Here is a 19,612-nt window from a genome sequence, read left to right on the forward strand (position 1 = left end):
AGGAGTGATGAGGAGAGTGCTGGGCTGAGGAGCAGCAGGTGAGGAGCAGGCAGGCAGGGTCTCTGTATTGCAGCCCTGAGGAGAGGAGTGATGAGGAGAGTGCTGGGCTGAGGAGCAGCAGGTGAGGAGCAGGCAGGCAGGGTCTCTGTATTGCAGCCCTGAGGAGAGGAGTGATGAGGAGAGGTGCTGGGCTGAGGAGCAGCAGGTGAGGAGCAGGCAGGCAGGGTCTCTGTATTGCAGCCCTGAGGAGAGGAGTGATGAGGAGAGGTGCTGGGCTGAGGAGCAGCAGGTGAGGAGCAGGCAGGCAGGGTCTCTGTATTGCAGCCCTGAGGAGAGGAGTGATGAGGAGAGGTGCTGGGCTGAGGAGCAGGCAGGCAGGGTCTCTGTATTGCAGCCCTGAGGAGAGGAGTGATGAGGAGAATGCTGGGCTGAGGAGCAGCAGGTGAGGAGCAGGCAGGGAGGGTCTCTGTATTGCAGCCCTGAGGAGAGGAGTGATGAGGAGAGTGCTGGGCTGAGGAGCAGGCAGGGAGGGTCTCTGTATTGCAGCCGTGAGGAGAGAAGTGATGAGGAGAGTGCTGAGGAGAGATGCTGGGCTGAGGAGCAGCAGGCAGTGAGGAGAGGAGTGATGAGGACAGTGATGAGGAGAGGTGCTGGGCTGAGGAGCAGCAGGTGAGGAGCAGGCAGGGAGGGTCTCTGTATTGCAGCCCTGAGGAGAGGAGTGATGGGGAGAGGTGCTGGGCTGAGGAGCAGCAGGCAGTGAGGAGAGGATTGATGAGGACAGTGCTGAGGAGAGATGCTGGGCTGAGGAGCAGCAGGCAGCGAGGAGAGGAGTGATGAGGACAGTGCTGAGGAGTGATGCTGGGCTGAGGGGCAGCAGGCAGTGAGGAGAGGAGTGATGAGGAGAGGTGCTGGGCTGAGGAGCAGCAGGTGAGGAGCAGGCAGGGAGGGTCTCTGTATTGCAGCCCTGAGGAGAGGAGTGATGGGGAGAGGTGCTGGGCTGAGGAGCAGCAGGCAGTGAGGAGAGGAGTGATGAGGACAGTGCTGAGGAGAGATGCTGGGCTGAGGAGCAGCAGGCAGCGAGGAGAGGAGTGATGAGGACAGTGCTGAGGAGTGATGCTGGGCTGAGGGGCAGCAGGCAGCGAGGAGAGGAGTGATGAGGACAGTGCTGGGAGAGATGCTGGGCTGAGGGGCAGCAGGCAGTGAGGAGAGGAGTGATGAGGAGAGGTGCTGGGCTGAGGAGCAGCAGGTGAGGAGCAGGCGAGCAGCAGGCAGGGAGGGTCTCTGTATATGGCAGCAGTGAGGTGAATGATGAGGGGAGTGATTGGGGGGGGGGGGGGGGGTGCTGGGCTGAGGAGCAGCAGGCAGTGAGGAGAGGAGTGATGAGGACAGTGATGAGGAGAGGTGCTGGGCTGAGGAGCAGCAGGCAGTGAGGAGAGGAGTGATGAGGACAGTGCTGAGGAGAGATGCTGGGCTGAGGAGCAGCAGGCAGCGAGGAGAGGAGTGATGAGGACAGTGCTGAGGAGAGATGCTGGGCTGAGGGGCAGCAGGCAGTGAGGAGAGGAGTGATGAGGAGAGGTGCTAGGCTGAGGAGCAGCAGGTGAGGAGCAGGCGAGCAGCAGGCAGGGAGGGTCTCTGTATATGGCAGCAGTGAGGTGAATGATGAGGGGAGTGATTGGGGGGGGGGGGGGGGGGTGCTGGGCTGAGGAGCAGCAGGCAGTGAGGAGAGGAGTGATGAGGAGAGTGCTGGGAGAGATGTTGGGCTGAGGAGCAGCAGGCAGTGAGGAGAGGAGTGATGAGGAGAGTGCTGGGAGAGATGTTGGGCTGAGGAGCAGCAGGCAGTGAGGAGAGGAGTGATGAGGAGAGTGCTGGGAGAGATGTTGGGCTGAGGAGCAGCAGGCAGTAAGGAGAGGAGTGATGAGGAGAGTGCTGGGAGAGATGTTGGGCTGAGGAGCAGCAGGCAGTGAGGAGAGGAGTGATGAGGAGAGTGCTGGGAGAGATGTTGGGCTGAGGAGCAGCAGGCAGTGAGGAGAGGAGTGATGAGGAGAGTGCTGGGAGAGATGCTGGGCTGAGGAGCAGCAGGTGAGGAGCAGGCAGGGAGGGTCTCTGTATATGGCAGCAGTGAGGGGGGGGGGGGGGGGTGCTGGGCTGAGGAGCAGCAGTCAGTATATGGGAGGGAGAGTCTCTATACAGGCAGCCCTGAGGAGAGGAGTGATGGGGAGAGTGATGCTGCTCTCTGAGCAGTGAGCAGCGGCTTCTCCTCTCCTCCCCTCCCCCGGATGTATCCCTGGAAAGCAGCGCTAGGCTCGGTCACTGGATGGGAGGGGCGGGAGGGGGAGGAGATGGGCGCAGCGCGTTTGGAGGTAGTTTGGGCCGCCCGGGACGCCGTAGCCAGCGTACAGCAGTTCCGTCTCCCCCGCCTCCCCGAGCAGCCGCCGAGTCTCCCCTCCTCCCCCTCCTCTTCTGGGCGAGCGGCCCTCCGATGTCCCGCTGAGCCGCAGCCAGGTGAGTGAGTGCCCGCCGGGCGTACTGCAAGCGCTGCCCGCTCACCCCGGCACGGGAGGGGTTAACAGGCCACATGACGTCACTGCGCTGACATGATGACCAGACAGGCTGCACCCCTGTACCCCCCCTTCTGCAACCAGTGCCTGCATGTACCCCAACACTGCCTGTACCCCCTCCCGCACCCCATCCATGTCTGCACCCCAACACTGCCTGTACCTCCCTTCTGCAACCAGAGCCTGCATGCACCCCATCCCTGCCTGCACCCCCTGTACCCCCTTCTGCATCACAACACTGGCTGCATCTCTGCACCCCATCCCTGCCTGCACCCCAACACTGGCTGCATCTCTGTACCCCAACACTGCAGCCAATCCCTGCTTGCACCCCTGTACCCCAACACAGCACCCCATCCATGTCTGCACCCCAACACTCCCTGACTGCACCCAACACAGCACCCCATCTGTCTGCATGGCCTGTACCCCAACACTGCCTGCACACCATTCATATCTGCACCCAAACACTGCCTGCACCCCTGTGCCCCCCCTTCTGCAACCAGTCCCTGCCTGCACCCCAACACTGCACACCATCCATGCCTGCACCCAAATACTGCCTCTGCCCTTCTCCTGCACCCAGTCCCTGTCTGCACCCGAACACTGCACTCCTGTACCTGAACACTGGCTGCATATCTGTACCCTAACATTGCCTGCACCCCAACACAGCACCTCATCCATGTCTGCACCCCAACACTGCACCCAATCCCTTCTGTACCTCAACACTGCACCACTTACCTGTCTGCACCCCTGTACCCCATCACCCCTTACCTGTCTGCACCCCTGTGTCCCCTTTCTGCACACAATCCCTGCCTGCACCCCTGTACCCCACCCTACCTGCACCCCTTACCTACCTATCTGCATCTCTGTACCCCCTTCCTGAATCTCACCCATGCCTGCTCTCCTGTACCTCATCCATGCACTCCAATCTTTGATTGTACCCCATCACTTTATCCCTGCACCCATTACCTTGCCTCTATTTCTGTACCATTTCAGTGCCTTCTCCTGTATCCCAATACCCCAATACCTGCCTGGAGTTCTGTACCCCCTCCTGTACCTCAATCCCTAATGTACCTCAGTCCTTTGCCCCCTGTACCTCTTAACCTTCCAATCCTTGGCGCACCCCTGTTCCTGACTATCTCATCCCTGTAGTCCTTACCTGTCTGCATCTCTGTACCTCCCTCCTGCACTCTCCTGTCCTGTATCCCCAGCTATAATTCTCTGCCTGCCCTCTCCTGTCCTATGCCCCCAGATATCCTCTGCCTGCCCTCTCCTGTCCTGTGCCCCCAGCTATCATCCTCTGCCTGCCCACTCCTGTCCTGTGCCCCCAGATATCCTCTGCCTGCCCACTCCTGTCCTGTGCCCCCAGCTATCATCCTCTGCCTGCCCTCTCCTGTCCTGTGCCCCCAGATATCCTCTGCCTGCCCTCTCCTGTCCTGTGCCCCCAGATATCCTCTGCCTGCCCTCTCCTGTCCTGTGCCTCCAGCTATCATCCTCTGCCTGCCCTCTCCTGTCCTTTGCCCCAGCTATCATCCTCTGCCTGCCATCTCCTGTCCTTTGCCCCCAGCTATCATCCTCTGCCTGCCCTCTCCTGTCCTGTGCCCCCAGCTATCATCCTCTGCCTGCCCTCTCCTGTCCTGTGCCTCCAGCTATCATCCTCTGCCTGCCCTCTCCTGTCCTGTGCCCCCAGCTATCATCCTCTGCCTGCCCTCTCCTGTCCTGTGCCTCCAGCTCTCATCCTCTGCCTGCCCTCTCCTGTCCTGTGCCCCCAGCTGTCATCCTCTGCCTGCCCTCTCCTGTCCTTTGCCCCCAGCTATCATCCTCTGCCTGCCCTCTCCTGTCCTGTGCCCCCAGCTGTCATCCTCTGCCTACAATCTTCTGTCTAGTGCGCCCAGCTGTCATTCTTTGCCTGTACTTCCTGAATAGTGTGTGTGTGTAGTTATATCAGGTGTGTGTGTGTGTGTGTAAGAACTGTATTTTTCTATTCCTTTTTGAAAACCTTTTTTATGCATAATTGATTAACAGTTTTTTTTTTTTGCATTAAAGAACGTATATGCAGAGTGGCTGAGGTGTTAAAATGGTATTGCATTCAAAATTGAAAGCACAGGGGAAAAAAAAAAAAAGTAATTAGTGAGCAAATAAAGGAGAGAAAGTTCTCTGCTCTCCCTCCCCCCCCCCCCCCCCCTGGATACAGCAGAAACGTTTCTGCCTTGTTTGCACAGTGTAGTACACTTCCAACATAATTTGATAATGCTGATTGCAAAGGCAAGCTTATGAATTAGCAGCTAAATGAGGTATATACATGTCCTTCTAAAAAAATGAGCATATTGTGATAAAGTTCATTATTTTCTGTAATGTACTGATAAACATTAGACTTTCATATATTTTAGATTCATTACACACAACTGAAGTAGTTCAAGCCTTTTATTGTTTTACTATTGATGATTTTGGCATACAGCTCATGAAAACCCAAAATTCCTATCTCAAAAAATTAGCATATTTCATCCGACCAATAAAAGAAAAGTTTTTATAACAAAAAAAAGTCAACCTTCAAATAATAATGTTCAGTTATGCACTCAATACTTGGTCGGGAATCCTTTTGCAGAAATGACTGCTTCAATGCGGCGTGGCATGGAGGCAATCAGCCTCTGGTACTGCTCAGGTGTTATGGAGGCCCAGGATGCTTCGATAGCGGCCTTAAGCTCATCCAGAGTGTTGGGTCTTGCGTCTCTCAACTTTCTCTTCACAATATCCCACAGATCCTCTATGGGGTTCAGGTCAGGAGAGTTGGCAGGCCAATTGAGCACAGTAATACCATGGTCAGTAAACCATTTACCAGTGGTTTTGGCACTGTGAGCAGGTGCCAGGTCGTGCTGAAAAATGAAATCTTCATCTCCATAAAGCTTTTCAGCAGATGGAAGCATGAAGTGCTCCAAAATCTCCTGATAGCTAGCTGCATTGACCCTGCCCTTGATAAAACACAGTGGACCAACACCAGCAGCTGACATTGCACCCCAGACCATCACTGACTGTGGGTACTTGACACTGGACTTCAGGCATTTTGGCATTTCCCTCTCCCCAGTCTTCCTCCAGACTCTGGCACCTTGATTTCCGAATGACATGTAAAAGTTGCTTTCATCCGAAAAAGGTACTCTGGACCACTGAGCAGTCCAGTGCTGCTTCTCTGTAGCTCAGGTCAGGCGCTTCTGCCGCTGTTTCTGGTTCAAAAGTGGCTTGACCTGGGGAATGCGGCACCTGTAACCCATTTCCTGCACACGCCTGTACACGGTGGCTCTGGATGTTTCTACTCCAGACTCAGTCCACTGCTTCCGCAGGTCCCCCAAGGTCTGGAATCGGTCCTTCTCCACAATCTTCCTCACGGTCCGGTCACCTCTTATCGTTTGTGCAGCGTTTTCTGCCACACTTTTTCCTTCCCACAGACTTCCCACTGAGGTGCCTTGATACAGCACTCTGGGAACAGCCGATTCGTTCAGAAATTTCTTTCTGTGTCTTACCCTTTTGCTTGAGGGTGCCAATGATGGCCTTCTGGACAGCAGTCAGGTCAGCAGTCTTACCCATGATTGCGGTTTTGAGTAATGAACCAGGCTGGGAGTTTTTAAAAGCCTCAGGAATCTTTTGCAGGTGTTTAGAGTTAATTAGTTGATTCAGATGATTAGGTTAATAGCTCGTTTAGAGAACCTTTTCATGATATGATAATTTTTTGAGATAGGAATTTTGGGTTTTCATGAGCTGTATGCCAAAATCATCAATATTAAAACAATAAAAGGCTTGAACTACTTCAGTTGTGTGTAATGAATCTAAAATATATGAAAGTCTAATGTTTATCAGTACATTACAGAAAATAATGAACTTTATCACAATATGCTAATTTTTTTAGAAGGACCTGTAGCTGTGTGTTAACCCTTCCAGCACCTTAAAAAGTACATGGTTTAAGCTGTTAAATTTATGCTGCGTTCAATGCTTTAGACCATAGATGAAATTTGAGTACTGTATAATACTACTTTTTTTACTTTATTATAATTATTATTTAGTATTTATATAGCACCAACATCTTCCACAGCGTTGTACAGAGTATATATTGTCTTGTCACTAAAGGTGGCCATACACTTACAGATATGCAGCAGATTTGACTCTCAGATTTCTGTCAGATGCCTGTTAGGTCAAATCTGACAGGAATCTATCTGATGTGTGCCACACACTAGAAACAGATTTCAAATAGATTTGAAAATCCATTGGAAATCGATCTAAATGCATTATTGGACCAATAGATCCAATGCAGCTCTATGGGCCATGGATCTGCTGCCAGCAGCCGATCCACCTAGATCTTCCATCCTGTCAGATCATATCGATCGAAATCGGGCACAAATTGATCAATTGATTTCTGATCGATGGCTGAAATCCAGCAGAACGAGGAAGTGCAGTAGTGAGTGGTGGAACGCGTCCTATAGGTCGCTTATGAGAGCGTAGGATCCACGGACTTCTGGGTAAGTTATCCCGCGGTCACATGTGTAGCAATTAAACTTCATTACAATTTAGAATCCGAGTAGTTCACTACTTGGAAGCCTATCCCTGTCCACAATACACACACTACATGATACATACATAGACATATGACTGTGGCAGGGATTAGGTTGTGAGCTCCTCTGAGGGACAGTTAGTGACGACAATCTACACTCACCTAAGGGATTATTAGCAACACCATACTAATACGGTGTTTGACCCTCTTTCGCCTTCAGAACTGCCTTAACCCTCCTGGCGGTCTATTAAAAACCGCCAGGGGGCAGCGCATCAGTTTTTTTTTTTTTTTTTTTGTTTTTTTTTAAATCATGTAGCGAGCCTAGGGCCTCCGGCGATCAGGAAATCCCTTTCAAAGAACGGGATTTCCTGAAGGGCTTCCCCCGTCGGCGACGGGCGGGATGACGTCATCGACATTGTGACGTCATCGGGAGTCCCGATCCACCCCTCAGCGCTGCCTGGCGCTGATAGGCCAGGCTGCTCAAGGGGTCTAAATGGGGGGGGGGACGCGGTGGATAGTGGCGAATTGGCGCGGAGTGGCGGCGATCCGTGTGCTCATGCAGCCAGTTGCGTGCAGCAGAAAAAAAAAAATATGCAAATCGGCCCAGCAGGGCCTGAGAAATCCTCCTGCGTGGCTTACCCCGAACTAGGTTCGGGGTTACCGCCAGGAAGGTTAGTACTACGTGGCATTGATTCAACAAGGTGCTGAAAGCATTCTTTAGAAATGTTGGCCCATATTGATAGGATAGCATCTTGCAGGTGATGGAGATTTGTGGGAAGCACATCCAGGGCACGAAGCTCCCGTTTCATCACATCCCAAATATGCTATATTGGGTTGAGATCTGGTGACTGTGGGGGGCCATTTTAGTACAGGGAACTCATTGTCATGTTCAAGAAACCCATTTGAAATGATTGGAGCTTTGTGACATGGTGCATTATCCTGCTGGAAGTAGCCATCAGAGGATGGGTACATGGTGGTCATGAAGAGATGGACATGGTCAGAAACAATGCTCAGGTAGCCCAATTGGCACTAAGGGGCCTAAAGTGTGCCAAGAAAACATCCCCCACACCATTACACCACCACCACCAGCCTGCACAGTGGTAACCAGGCATGATGGATCCATGTTCTCGTTCTGTTTACGCCAAATTCTGACTCTATCGAGACTCATCAGACCAGGCAACATTTTTCGTCTTTAACTGTCCAATTTTGGCGAGCTCATGCAAATTGTAGCCTCTTTTTCCTATTTGTAGTGGAGATGAGTGATACCCGGTGGGGTCTTCTGCTGTTGTAGCCCATCCGCCTCAAGGTTGTGCGTGTTGTGGCTTCACAAATGTTTTGCTGCCTACCTCGGTTGTAATGAGTGGTTATTTCAGTCAACGTTGCTCTTCTATCAGCTTGAATCAGTCGGCCCATTCTCCTCTGACCTCTAGCATCAACAAGGCATTTTCGCCCACAGGACTGCCGCATACTGGATGTGTTTCCCTTTTCACACTATTCTTTGTAAATCCTAGAAATGGTTGTGCGTGAAAATCCCAGTAACTGAGCAGATTGTGAAATACTCAGACCGGCCCGTCTGGCACCAACAACCATGCCACGCTCAAAATTGCGTAAATCACCTTTCTTTCCCATTCTGACATTCAGTTTGAAGTTCAGGAGATTGTCTTGACCAGGACCACACCCCTAAATGCATTGAAGCAACTGCCATGTGATTGGTTGATTATATAACTGCATTAATGAGAAATTGAGCAGGTGTTCCTAATAATCCGTTAGGTGAGTGTTCTCTGTACAGCGCTGCGGAAGATGTTTGATAATTATCTGATCGGAGAGAGATCTGTCAGCTGCCCATAAACCGCAGGCCGATTCCCGCCGCCAGCAAATAGTACGTGGCGCGTATGTGATGTCACGTGTAGCAAAGACTGATGGGCACCGGGCGGTGGGCGACACAGGACAGGTAATTTTATAAATGCACGCATGGCGCTTATTTATACACTGGGGAAACAGCGCCAGGGGTTTCGTCGCTCATACTGATACCGCTCGCCACACACCTGATCGACCACGACAGCCCGGCAGCATGTCCCATCGCTAAATGCAACCAATTTCAGCCCGAAATTGGTCCCATCGTCAATCGAGCATGCTCTTGGGGGCACAGATTTTCATCCGATTCGATAATTATCGAATTGCATGATCGATCGGCAGCCAAATCGAGAGATATATGGCCACCTTTGCGTTTTAATTTATCCGCTTCATTCAGAAAATAAGTTTTTTTATGGAGAAACTTGCCGTAAAAGATGGCAACAAGCATTCTCCACTTTCTTTGTCTTATTGGATTGTAAGTCTGCACAAAGCAGGAGGTAAAATGTATTTTTTCCCTTTGCAGTTTGCACTCCTATGGTTTTATGGGAATGACAAATCTATTCCACTGGGATCCCCACATCCATGGGGGTCATCACTCCAATCATAGTAGCGGCTGAGAGCCAAACAAGGCGGCCCGTAGCAACAGATTGTACTGCTGTCCTGGAGGAGGTGGTGCCTCTGTACAGCGTCCTCCCCAAACATACACGAGGGATCAGGTCTAATACCAGCTAGCTGACAATCCTGTATGGTGTATGATGCTTAAAGGGAACCTAAACTGAGAGGGATTGGATGTTTCCTTTTAAACAATACCGGTTGCCTGGCAGTCCTGGTGATCTCTTTGGCTGCAGTAGTGGCTGATTCACACACCAGAAACAAGCATGCAGCTAATCCAGTCTGGCTTCAGTCAGAACACCTGATAGACTGCATGCTTGTTCAGGGGCTGTGGCTAAAGGTATTAGAGACACAGGGTATTGTTATAGGCAACTGGTATTGTTTTAAAAGGAAAAATCCATATCCTTCTCAGTTTAGGTTCCCTTTTAAAGTGGACCTGAACTCAGAACTTCCTCTCTGCTCTAAGTAACAGCATAATGATCTTTAAAGAAAAACATTTCTTAGTTACAGCTGATACAAATCCTGCAATAAATCTGCAGTTTGTCTACTTCCTGCTTTCATGGATGCAGAGATACTGTTAGCACCCTGTGTTTACAAATTAGCTGCTCTGCCATGGCTGCTGAGATTCCTGAGCTGACACAGGTGAGAGATCAAATTACAACTTGTGACTAGTCACAGATGAGGGGGAATTAGACAGGTTAAACTCTCTAAATACATACAGGGTGGATGTTTTCCTTCTGTCCTGTGCTAGAGCTCAGGTCCATTCTAAGACAGGTCTGTTGCTAAGGTACCTGAGCGAACAATAAAGTTGTAACTTTGCGCTTCTATCCTCGGAGCCGTTGGGGGGGGGGGGGGGGGGGGTTAATGAAGAAGGTACTCTTTCTGTTGTGGTGAGTTAGAGAAGGGTGTGTAATTAGATGCTGTCCACACAGAGATAATTTGATTTAATGGCATAAAGCTTTGGTATAATCACAGGTATGCCTCGCGTACTGCAGCTTGTTAAACTACACAGAGCTGATTTTATAAGGTTCTTCTGATTTCTTGGAGACCGCGGAACACACTTTACGTGGAACATAGAGGGAGGGGGACATGGAAGGCGACACGGGCAACTTCCTTAAAAAACAAGATTGCCTGTCCCCGGTCTGTGGTGCTAATTCTCTGCTCTGTTGTTGTCACTTGGAACAAAGACAGGTAGTACAGCCAGGGAACAGGCATTTTGTAAAAGTGGGTTAGCTTACAGGGACAACAATAAATGATTTGCATATTTCAGCAGTGATGCATCGTGGGAGATATCACATGCTCACTCCAACCTGAATTATTGCAAATTCCTTCTGTTTGAAGGCAAACTTTTTTGCGTAACATTTTAGTAAGAGGTCCTTTGTAGCCCCTCACACACTCCTGGGAGTTCTGATTCACCATCAGCGCGCTTGGTAGTCTGTAAAAGCAGGTTGATAGGGGACAGCCTTTGTATTCCTCTCACCAGTGTTGCCAACTCATCCCTTTAATTACTGACACATATGATTTATACAGGTTTTGTGGCTAGGTAGATGTAGTTAAGGCACTGATTATGTGCAAGTAGCCCCAGAACCTGTATAACTTAGATGTGTCAGTAATTAAAGGGATGAGTTGGCAACACTGCCTCTCACCATCAACAGCATTTGGTTGTATCGCTAACTGCAATATTTTTGACCAACGACACTTTAGATTAGTTCCGTTGGGCAGAACTTTTTATTTGACCCTTGCACCATGGTTGTCCCACGATCGACCCGCAGGCGATCTCCTGTGATTGGGATAGGATTTTTTTTTTGCCGCAATCGACCAGCGATCTCTGTTGTGATGGCGATCATGGGCTGATCGGGGCTGCAGTTGAAAATTGTATAGCTACCTTAAAAGACAACTGTAGTGAGAGGGATATGGAGACTGTCATATATTTATTTCCTACAATGCAGATTGCCTGACAGTCCACTGCTTTCAATACGTTTAGCCATAGCCCCTGAACAAGCATGCAGCAGACCAGGTGCTCTGACTGAAATGTGACTGGGTTTGCTGCATGCTTGTTCAGGGGCTATGGCTGAGAGTATTACAGGCAGAGGAACAGCAGGGCTGCCAGGAAACTGGTATTGTTTAACAGTAAATAAATATGGCAGCCTCCATCTCCCTCTCACTTCAGGTGTCCTTTAAGGCCTTCTATGGCAAGACTGACTGACGCGTGTTGACCTTTGTGCTGGCCGTAGGAACAAGGGGCGTGCATACATAAAGAAACACATTAGTAGTATCTGATGATCACGGCCAGAGACATTGGGCAGGGAGAGGCAGGAGACACAGGCAGACCTGTAGTGTGTTCAAATCAGATTCAGGGCTGGGGCCCACTAGCAGCCATCCCTTTCACACGCAGGGATTGAGACTCCGCCCCTTCGGGCGACTGTTCGGCTCGCGATGCTGCACAGCAGTGTCTCGTGGGAGCGTTTCCATTAGTGTGATGCATTTGTGTTGTGCTTAAAGGACACCCGAGGTGACATGTGACATGATGAGATAGTGCCTAGCACACAAATAACGAGGCTGTGTTCCTTTTTTTTTTCTCTGCCTGAAAGAGTTAAACATCAGGTATGTAAGTGGCAGTTCCTGTCTGAGTCTGGACTGGGTCAGACTACAGTGTGACCCTCACTGATGAGAAATTCCAACTATAAAACACTTTCCTAGCAGGAAATGGCTTTTGAGAGCAGGAAAGAGATAAAAAGGGTCAATAGTTCATAGCTTTTAAGGCATACGTCAATGAATGTGTCATTGAGCAAAAACCATAAAACAGTTAAAACCTAAAGCGGATCCGAGATGAAAAACTAACTATAACAAGTAACTTGTCTATATATCTTATCTAAAGTTTAGATAGTTTACACAACAAATCTAGCTGAAAACAGCTTTAATAGAATATGATCATTTCTTCCTGTGATACAATGACAGCAGCCATGTTGTTTGTAAACATTACACACAGGCAGGCTTATCTGCATCTTGAGCAAAAAAAGCCTAATCCCCCTCCTCCCCCTCTCCTCCTCCCCTCTGCCTCTGAAATCTCTGGCTAGTAACACCTCCCCCTCCTCCTGCCTAGACTGAGCTCCCATGAGCCCTTGCTACTGTCTGAAAGTGCCTTGGCTCTCTGAAAAGAAGGGAGAAGGAAGATGGATACAATTGTTTATTTCATTAGTTTATTTTCGCCTCGGGTGTCCTTTAAAGAGGAACTCCAGTGAAAATAATGTAATAACAAAAGTGCTTCATGTTTACAGTAATTATGTATAAATGATTTAGTCAGTGTTTGCCCATTGTAAAATCTTTTAAATCCCTGATTTACATTCTGACATTTATTACATGGTGACATTTTTACTGCTGGCAGGTGATGTAGCTCCTGCATGCTTTTTTGGCAGTTGGAAACAGCTGTAAACAGCTATTTCCCACAATGCAACGAGGTTCCCAGACAGGAAACTGCCAGGAGTACCACGGTCCTCAGAGTTTCTTATGGGAGGGGTTTCACCACAACATCAGTCATACAGCGCCCCCTGATGGTCCGTTTGTGAAAAGGAATAGATTTCTCATGTGGGGTATCGGCTACTGATTGGGATAAAGTTCAATTCTTGGTCGGAGTTTCTCTTTAAGCTCTTGAGCATAGTATAGTGTTAGTGCAGGAAAATCGCAAAGGAACAATTTTTTTGCCGCCTGTTCTCTCACTGCGCCGTCAGATCATACAAAAATAGTGTTGGAAACGTGCTAGTGGAAACTGAATGCGATCGCTGCGTTAAAGTGATTGCGTTTCTGAGAGGAAAAGGGCCCAGAAGCCCCATCCACGTAATTTAGTGCGTTCACGTTGAACGTGGCGTTTATTGAACTGAAGGAGACATTTTGTTTCGTTTTACCAAACAGCAACCTTTGCTGAGGCCAACTGGCTGTGACACGGCCTAAAAGGCGGCTTACACAGAGACATTTACGAGTTAGCGATTTAGCACGCATTTTTCTATGTATTTTACAACGCACAGAGCGCGCAGGAAGCCATACGGCTGGTGTTTTCCTGTCATGTACAGCGTATATACATTATCGCTCTGTGTAACGCTGTCAGGCCTGCTCTCTTCACGCCGGCCTCAGCTGCTGCTCCACAAACTTCCTGCCTCTCGGTTTTTATTTGTTTTCCTTGCATTAAAACCATTGTTTTCTTATGCTCACGCGACCTGCGTTGCCATGGCGTCCCCAGGCGGGCGGGAATCCATGGTGACCTGCAAGACCTTTAATATTCCAGCCTCTCCTCAAAAAAAAGGAAAAAAAAACAACTAGGAATCTGCTAAGGCAACAGAAGGAAGGGAGCCGCAGACCTGCGCTGATTATAGTGCGGCGACAGAGGCATTGTGGGAGCTCAGCGGTTAAAGGCAGCGGGATCTGCGCTGTGTTATTGTGTGGAAGTGTTATTTTTATATTTACTCCATAAATAACCCTCTCCGAGCCTCAGACTTGGGACAATCTGTCGCCACTTGCTGCTTTAGTTCTGCTGCGCTGATAACGTTTTGTTTTTTGAGGTTTTTTTTTATTTAACTTGTTTGAAACCTCGTTGGTTGTCTGCAGGGCGAGATACAAGAGCAGGTTTTTATGGGAAAAACGGGAATAGATTAGAAAATGGCGGCAGCAAACTTTCCACAGAGACTGAAGGGCCTCAGCCCAGATTGTTTTGTATTGCGGGTTGTGGTGTAACGGTGCGGCATGTTATTTTCATCACCTCAGCTAGTATACAGGCAGCCATACACTGGTCAATTGCCACCAGATCGACCAACAGGTAGATCCCTCTCTAATCGAATCTGATCAGAGAGGGATCTATTGGCTGCCCACACACTGCACACAGATTTTGACTCGATTTCAGCATGAAATTGATTCACAACCTGTGGAGCTGCCGCCGCCTGCCTCGCCGCCCCCATGTGCTCCCCCGGCCAGTCACTATACATTACCCGTCCGCCGGCGTGATTCCCTGGGTCTCCGCAGTCTCATTTTTGCCAGCGTACTCCTCCATCTTCTCTTCACTTCTTGTCCCGACCTCTCACAAGCAGAAAGTCCAAACAGTAGAGCGCCCTCTACTGTTTGAACTTCGCTTTCTCACAGGACGGGACAGGAAGTGAAGAGAAGATGCCGGAAGAAGTGAGAGACTGCAGGGACCCGGGGACTCGCGCCGGCCGGACAGGCTGTATTTCTGCATCGGCCGTCGCCGTATCGAACGCCACCAACGACGTGCTCCCGAGCCGCCTGCGATCAAGCGAAATTTTCTGCCTGGGCACATTGACAGAATCAATCGATTTCGGATGGATATTGGTTGATCGGTTCACATTTGTGTTATTTATTTCACAGCAGATTTATTCACAGTGATCGAATCTGCTGTCTATCGGCGGGAAATCGTATTAGTGTACCTTAAAGAGACTCTGTAACATCAAAAACCTCCCCTGGAGGGTACTCACCTCGGGTGGGGGAAGCCTCGGGATCCTAATGAGGCTTCTCACGCCGTCCTCCGTCCCACGGGGGTCTTGCTGCAGCCCTCCGAACAGCCGGCGACAGACCCGACTGTAGATTCAATATTTACCTTTGCTGGCTCCAGCGGGGGCGCTGTGGCTGCTTTCGGCTCGTAAATAGACGGAAATACCCGATCTCCGTCGGGTCCGCTCTACTGCGCAGGCGCCGGAAACTTGCGCCTGCGCAGTAGAGCAGACCCGATGGCGATCGGGTATTTCCGCCTACTTCGGAGCCAACAGCCGTCAGAGCGCCTGCGCAGGAGCCAGGAAGGTAAATATTACGTCACCGCTGCACGGAGGGCTGCAGCGAGACCCCTGAGGGACGGAGGACGGCGTGGGAAGCCTCATTAGGATCCGGAGGCTTCCCCCACCCGAGGTGAGTACCCCCCAGGGGACGTTTTGTCGTTACAGTTCCTCTTTAAGTGTTACAAAATGGCCGCTAGCTGAAAGTGAGTGTGAGTACGGCGTTACAAATTGCTAGTGCCCCCACCCATAGTATTTACCACCCCTAAGGCTACAATTCACAAAGTATTAGCGCTTGCGGTAATGCAGAAAACCGTTGATTTTACAGAACATTTCGTGAAATGTGAATTCATAAAAGCTGTTACCACATAGAAAGCTGAAATGACCGAGCAGTGAGGTAAATTACCGACTTGTGCTGTAAATACCTCTAACACATGTCAGTAAATGTCAATTCATAAAGATTAGAGCAGGCGGTAAAGCCAAGAAGTATTTATCTCCAGCTCTGATCTGTAGCTGTAAACTAGCAAATAATATTCAGCTGGCCCGATCAAGCCGCTCGATTCCCGCCGGTTGGACAATGGCAGGGAATCGAGCGCTGATAAGGAAGCGCCGGCGGGTACGAGCGGCAATTGATCCGCAGGGACGCGGCTGGGGTCGATCCGGCGGCTAATCGGCCGCCGGATCGACCCATGTATTTTAGGCATAACATTATAGTTTGCTTGTGTACACTTTCTATTAACCCAGTGCTTTATATATGCAGAAGCAATTGAAGTGCAGATGAATGCAGCTGGGGCTCTCCTGAAAAGCAAATAGAAACAATACACTATTATCTGGCTAAGCAAACACTCCTGATAAGAGCTGAAGAAAATTATTTATTTTTGTTAGAAGCTGAATGGGCTAGCTTTTATGTCACAGTAACATTGCTGCTGAGCACACATAAAGAATGTCACATTAAAGCGTTTGAGATTCAGTCCCCCGGTTAACAGTTTGGAGCAGAGTGTTGTACACATGCATTTTGTGGCTACTGCTTGGCAATGTGTTCTGTTGCTAGGCCGGGGGAAGGGGGAGGGACTACAGCGCAGAACGGAACAGCTTCTAGCAGGAGGGGTTAGGAAGAGAACAGTGTGCTCAGTCGGGAGGTTCCGCCCCTCCAGATCTATCAGGGAGGCTGTACTCATGGTATTTTCCCGCCAGAGATATTCCCAACCACCTGCCTCATCCAAGACCCATTTAGCATTTGTATAAGGGCTTTAAAGGGAACCTTAACTGAGAGGGATATGGATGTTTCCTTTTAAACAATACCAGTTGCCTGTCAGTCCTGCTCATCTCTTTGGCTGCACTAGTGGCTGAATCCCACACCTGAAACAAGCATGCAGCTAATCCAGTCTGACTTCAGTCAGAGCATCTGATCTGCTGCATGCTTGTTCAGGGGCTGTGGGTAAAAGTATTAGAGGCACAGGATCAGCAGGAGAGTCGGGCAACTGGTATTAGTTTACAAGGAAAAATCCACATCCTTCTCAGTTAAATTCCCTTTAAAGAGGAACTCCAGTGAAAATAATAAAAAAAAAAAATTTTTTTCAATAATTATGTATAAACTAGTAGACCTAAGCCTGTTTAAAGTGAACCAGAGACGAAGCACCCTCTTGTATTTTACCATATATATCAGTGGGAACATTAGAGAAAACACCTACTCTGCTCTCTGTTTCATTCTGCACTGCTCTGATTCTGCACTGCTCTGCCTGCTTCTAATCATCCCTGATATAATCCCCGACTGAGAATTCAGTTTAGCTTTGCTCAGGAATCATTATTGCTGAGTCATTATAGCAGAGCCAGAAGGGGGCAGGCTTGGGCTTGAAAAGACATCAGAAAAGACCGACTCAGCTATAATGATTCCTGAGCAAAGCCAGACTGAATGCTCAGTCAGGGATTTTATCAGGGCTGGGAAGAAGCAAGCTAAACAGTGAAGAATGTAACAGAGAGCAGGGTAGGTGTTTTCTCTAATGTTCCCACTGATTTATATGGTGAAATACATGAGGGTGCTTCGTCTCTGGTTCCCTTTAAAACCGGGCTCTAGGTCTGTTTCTGAACGCGTGCGCACCACCCGCCGACGCGCTCACACGGCCACCCGCTCACCCGCCGCACACCCGGCCGCCTGCTCGGCTCCCTGTCCCCGTCCTCCTGTCTCTGTGAGGCTGGGTCCGTGCTGCGCACATGCGTAGTAGCAAAAAGCACGGTGTACGCAGGGACACGGGTTTTATTATATAGAATGATTTAGTCAGAGTTTTCTTATCGTAAAATCTTTCCTCTCCCTGATTTACATTCTGACATTTATCACGTGGTGACATTTTTACTGCTGGTAGGTGATGTCACTGGAAGGAGATGCTGCTTGCTTTTTTGGCAGTTGGAAACTGTCCACTAACAGTATATTGTACATATAAAGCTACACACTCACCTCGCGATGAAGGAAGATGGATTACAGCGACGTCCCACGACAACAAGCGATCCCCTATCCATCTTCCGTCCGCCAGGTATGCATGATGTCACAGACAGGTGCGAACGACACTTCAGGCGATTGCGCTGAGTTGTTTGGGATCTTAAAGATCTGGTCCGCCGTGACGGTCATTGACGCCGCGCAACGCTAAACGATATTGGCATGATCCCGTGCCTGTCCTCTCGTTGCAAGATCGCGAAAAATGAACGATCGTCATTCAAAAAAATCGCCGGTCATCGGGAAAATCGTCAGAAAACTCGTGAGGTGGATACCGGCCTTATAACATTAATTGCCAATATTTCATTATTATTTCTTGTATAATTTATTCAGAGAAAGCTGAGTTTAGGCTGTAGTAAGTAATGGGGGTATGACGGAAGATTTCCTTTCATACTGAGGCCGCCTTGAAGAAAGGCCCTCACCGGCTATCCAGGCCTTCTTGCGGGCGTCTTTGTGGTTTAGAAAGCCCTGTCTGCTATTAGCTCCGCCACAGATCTGTACTTCTCATCATCTCTGACAAACATTAAAACAGAAAATCAACCGGCGGCGGAAATCTGAGAACTTAAATACAAGCCGGTTCAAGTGTCGGTCTCTAGGAAATGGCAGCAGAGGAGGATATTCTACAGCAAGCGGCTAATTGTAAGCATATGGCCAAGCCTTAGATAACATTACTTGGGATGGCTTCAATTCAGCACAGAATCTGCTCTGGGAGGTATAGAACATTTTTTGTTTAGTTTTTTTTTGTTTTTGTTTTTTCTTTTGAATTAATGCAGAATTTAGAGTTGAAAACTGAGTGTGAACTTAAGTGGAATTCCAGTTCAAAACGTATTATTATTATTTAGTATATAGTATGGAGATCTTCCGCAGCACATTGTCTTGTCATGAACTGTCCCTCAGAGGGGCTCACAATCTAATCCCTGCCATAGTTGTATGTCTATGCAGTGTTCTCCCCAGAATTTTTTTTCCAGCCGGGTGGCATGAAAAATTAGCCGGGCGGGGTGCAAGGGAAGAATGCAAGGCCGACGCAACTCTGCTCACAGCATAGGAGGAGGATGAGCCGATGAGAGCCGGGTGCTCACCAAAATTAGCTGGGTGGAGCACATGGCTAAAAGAGCCTGGGGATAACACTGCTATGTATGTATCGTGTAGTTCATGTATCATAGTCTAGGTCCAATTTAGGGCTGCTTCACACGGACGTTTTGCTGGCATTAAACACAGCGCTTTAAAAGTAACGTTTTTAGGGATCTACCGCCCTCCCATGCAAGTGAATGGGAGCGTTTAGTAGGAGCTTTTGCAGGCTTCCATGAAAGCCTGGCAGGTGATCCCAGCGTCTCTTCTCATCTCAAAAGCAACATGCAGCTTCTAGAAGGCGTTTGAAAGCCAGCAAAGGCCACTGAAAGCCCATAAAAGCCCATAAAAGCCCAGCCTTTCCATATACTTCCTGCAAAAGCCACCAACATGCAACACTCTCCTGAAAGCCATTAAAAGCCTTCAAAAGCCATTAAAAGCTAAGCAGAAACTCAGCAGAAGCCCAGGCGAACCAACCCTTAGGAGGAAGCCAATTCATTTGTATGTTTTTGGGATATGGGAGGAAACTGGAGTGCCTGAAAGAAACCCACAGACACGGGGAAAACATACAAACTCCTTGCAAATGTTGACCTGGCTGGGATTTGAACCGGGGACCCACCGCTGCAAGCCGAGAGCGCTAACCACTATGCCACCGTGCTGCCCAAAAAGTAACTGTAATAGCGTAAGCTTGTTTGCATTTGTAGCACTACTAGCTGATTTTTGTGCGTACGAG

General features: G+C 49.3%; 1 protein-coding gene across 1 annotated transcript in view; it reads left to right on the forward strand.

The window, feature by feature from the left end:
• The first annotated feature begins 2,342 nt into the window (after positions 1–2,342).
• The window catches only part of LOC137521984 (zinc finger protein 585A-like), a 30,557-nt gene continuing 13,287 nt past the window's right edge, over positions 2,343–19,612 (forward strand). Inside the window, exon 1 of the mRNA XM_068241969.1 lies at positions 2,343–2,502. The gene's annotated coding sequence lies outside the window, so the exon portion shown is untranslated. The remainder of the gene's footprint in view (positions 2,503–19,612) is intronic.

The sequence above is a fragment of the Hyperolius riggenbachi genome, chromosome 6 (assembly GCF_040937935.1).
Source record: "Hyperolius riggenbachi isolate aHypRig1 chromosome 6, aHypRig1.pri, whole genome shotgun sequence".
Lineage (NCBI taxonomy): Eukaryota > Metazoa > Chordata > Amphibia > Anura > Hyperoliidae > Hyperolius > Hyperolius riggenbachi.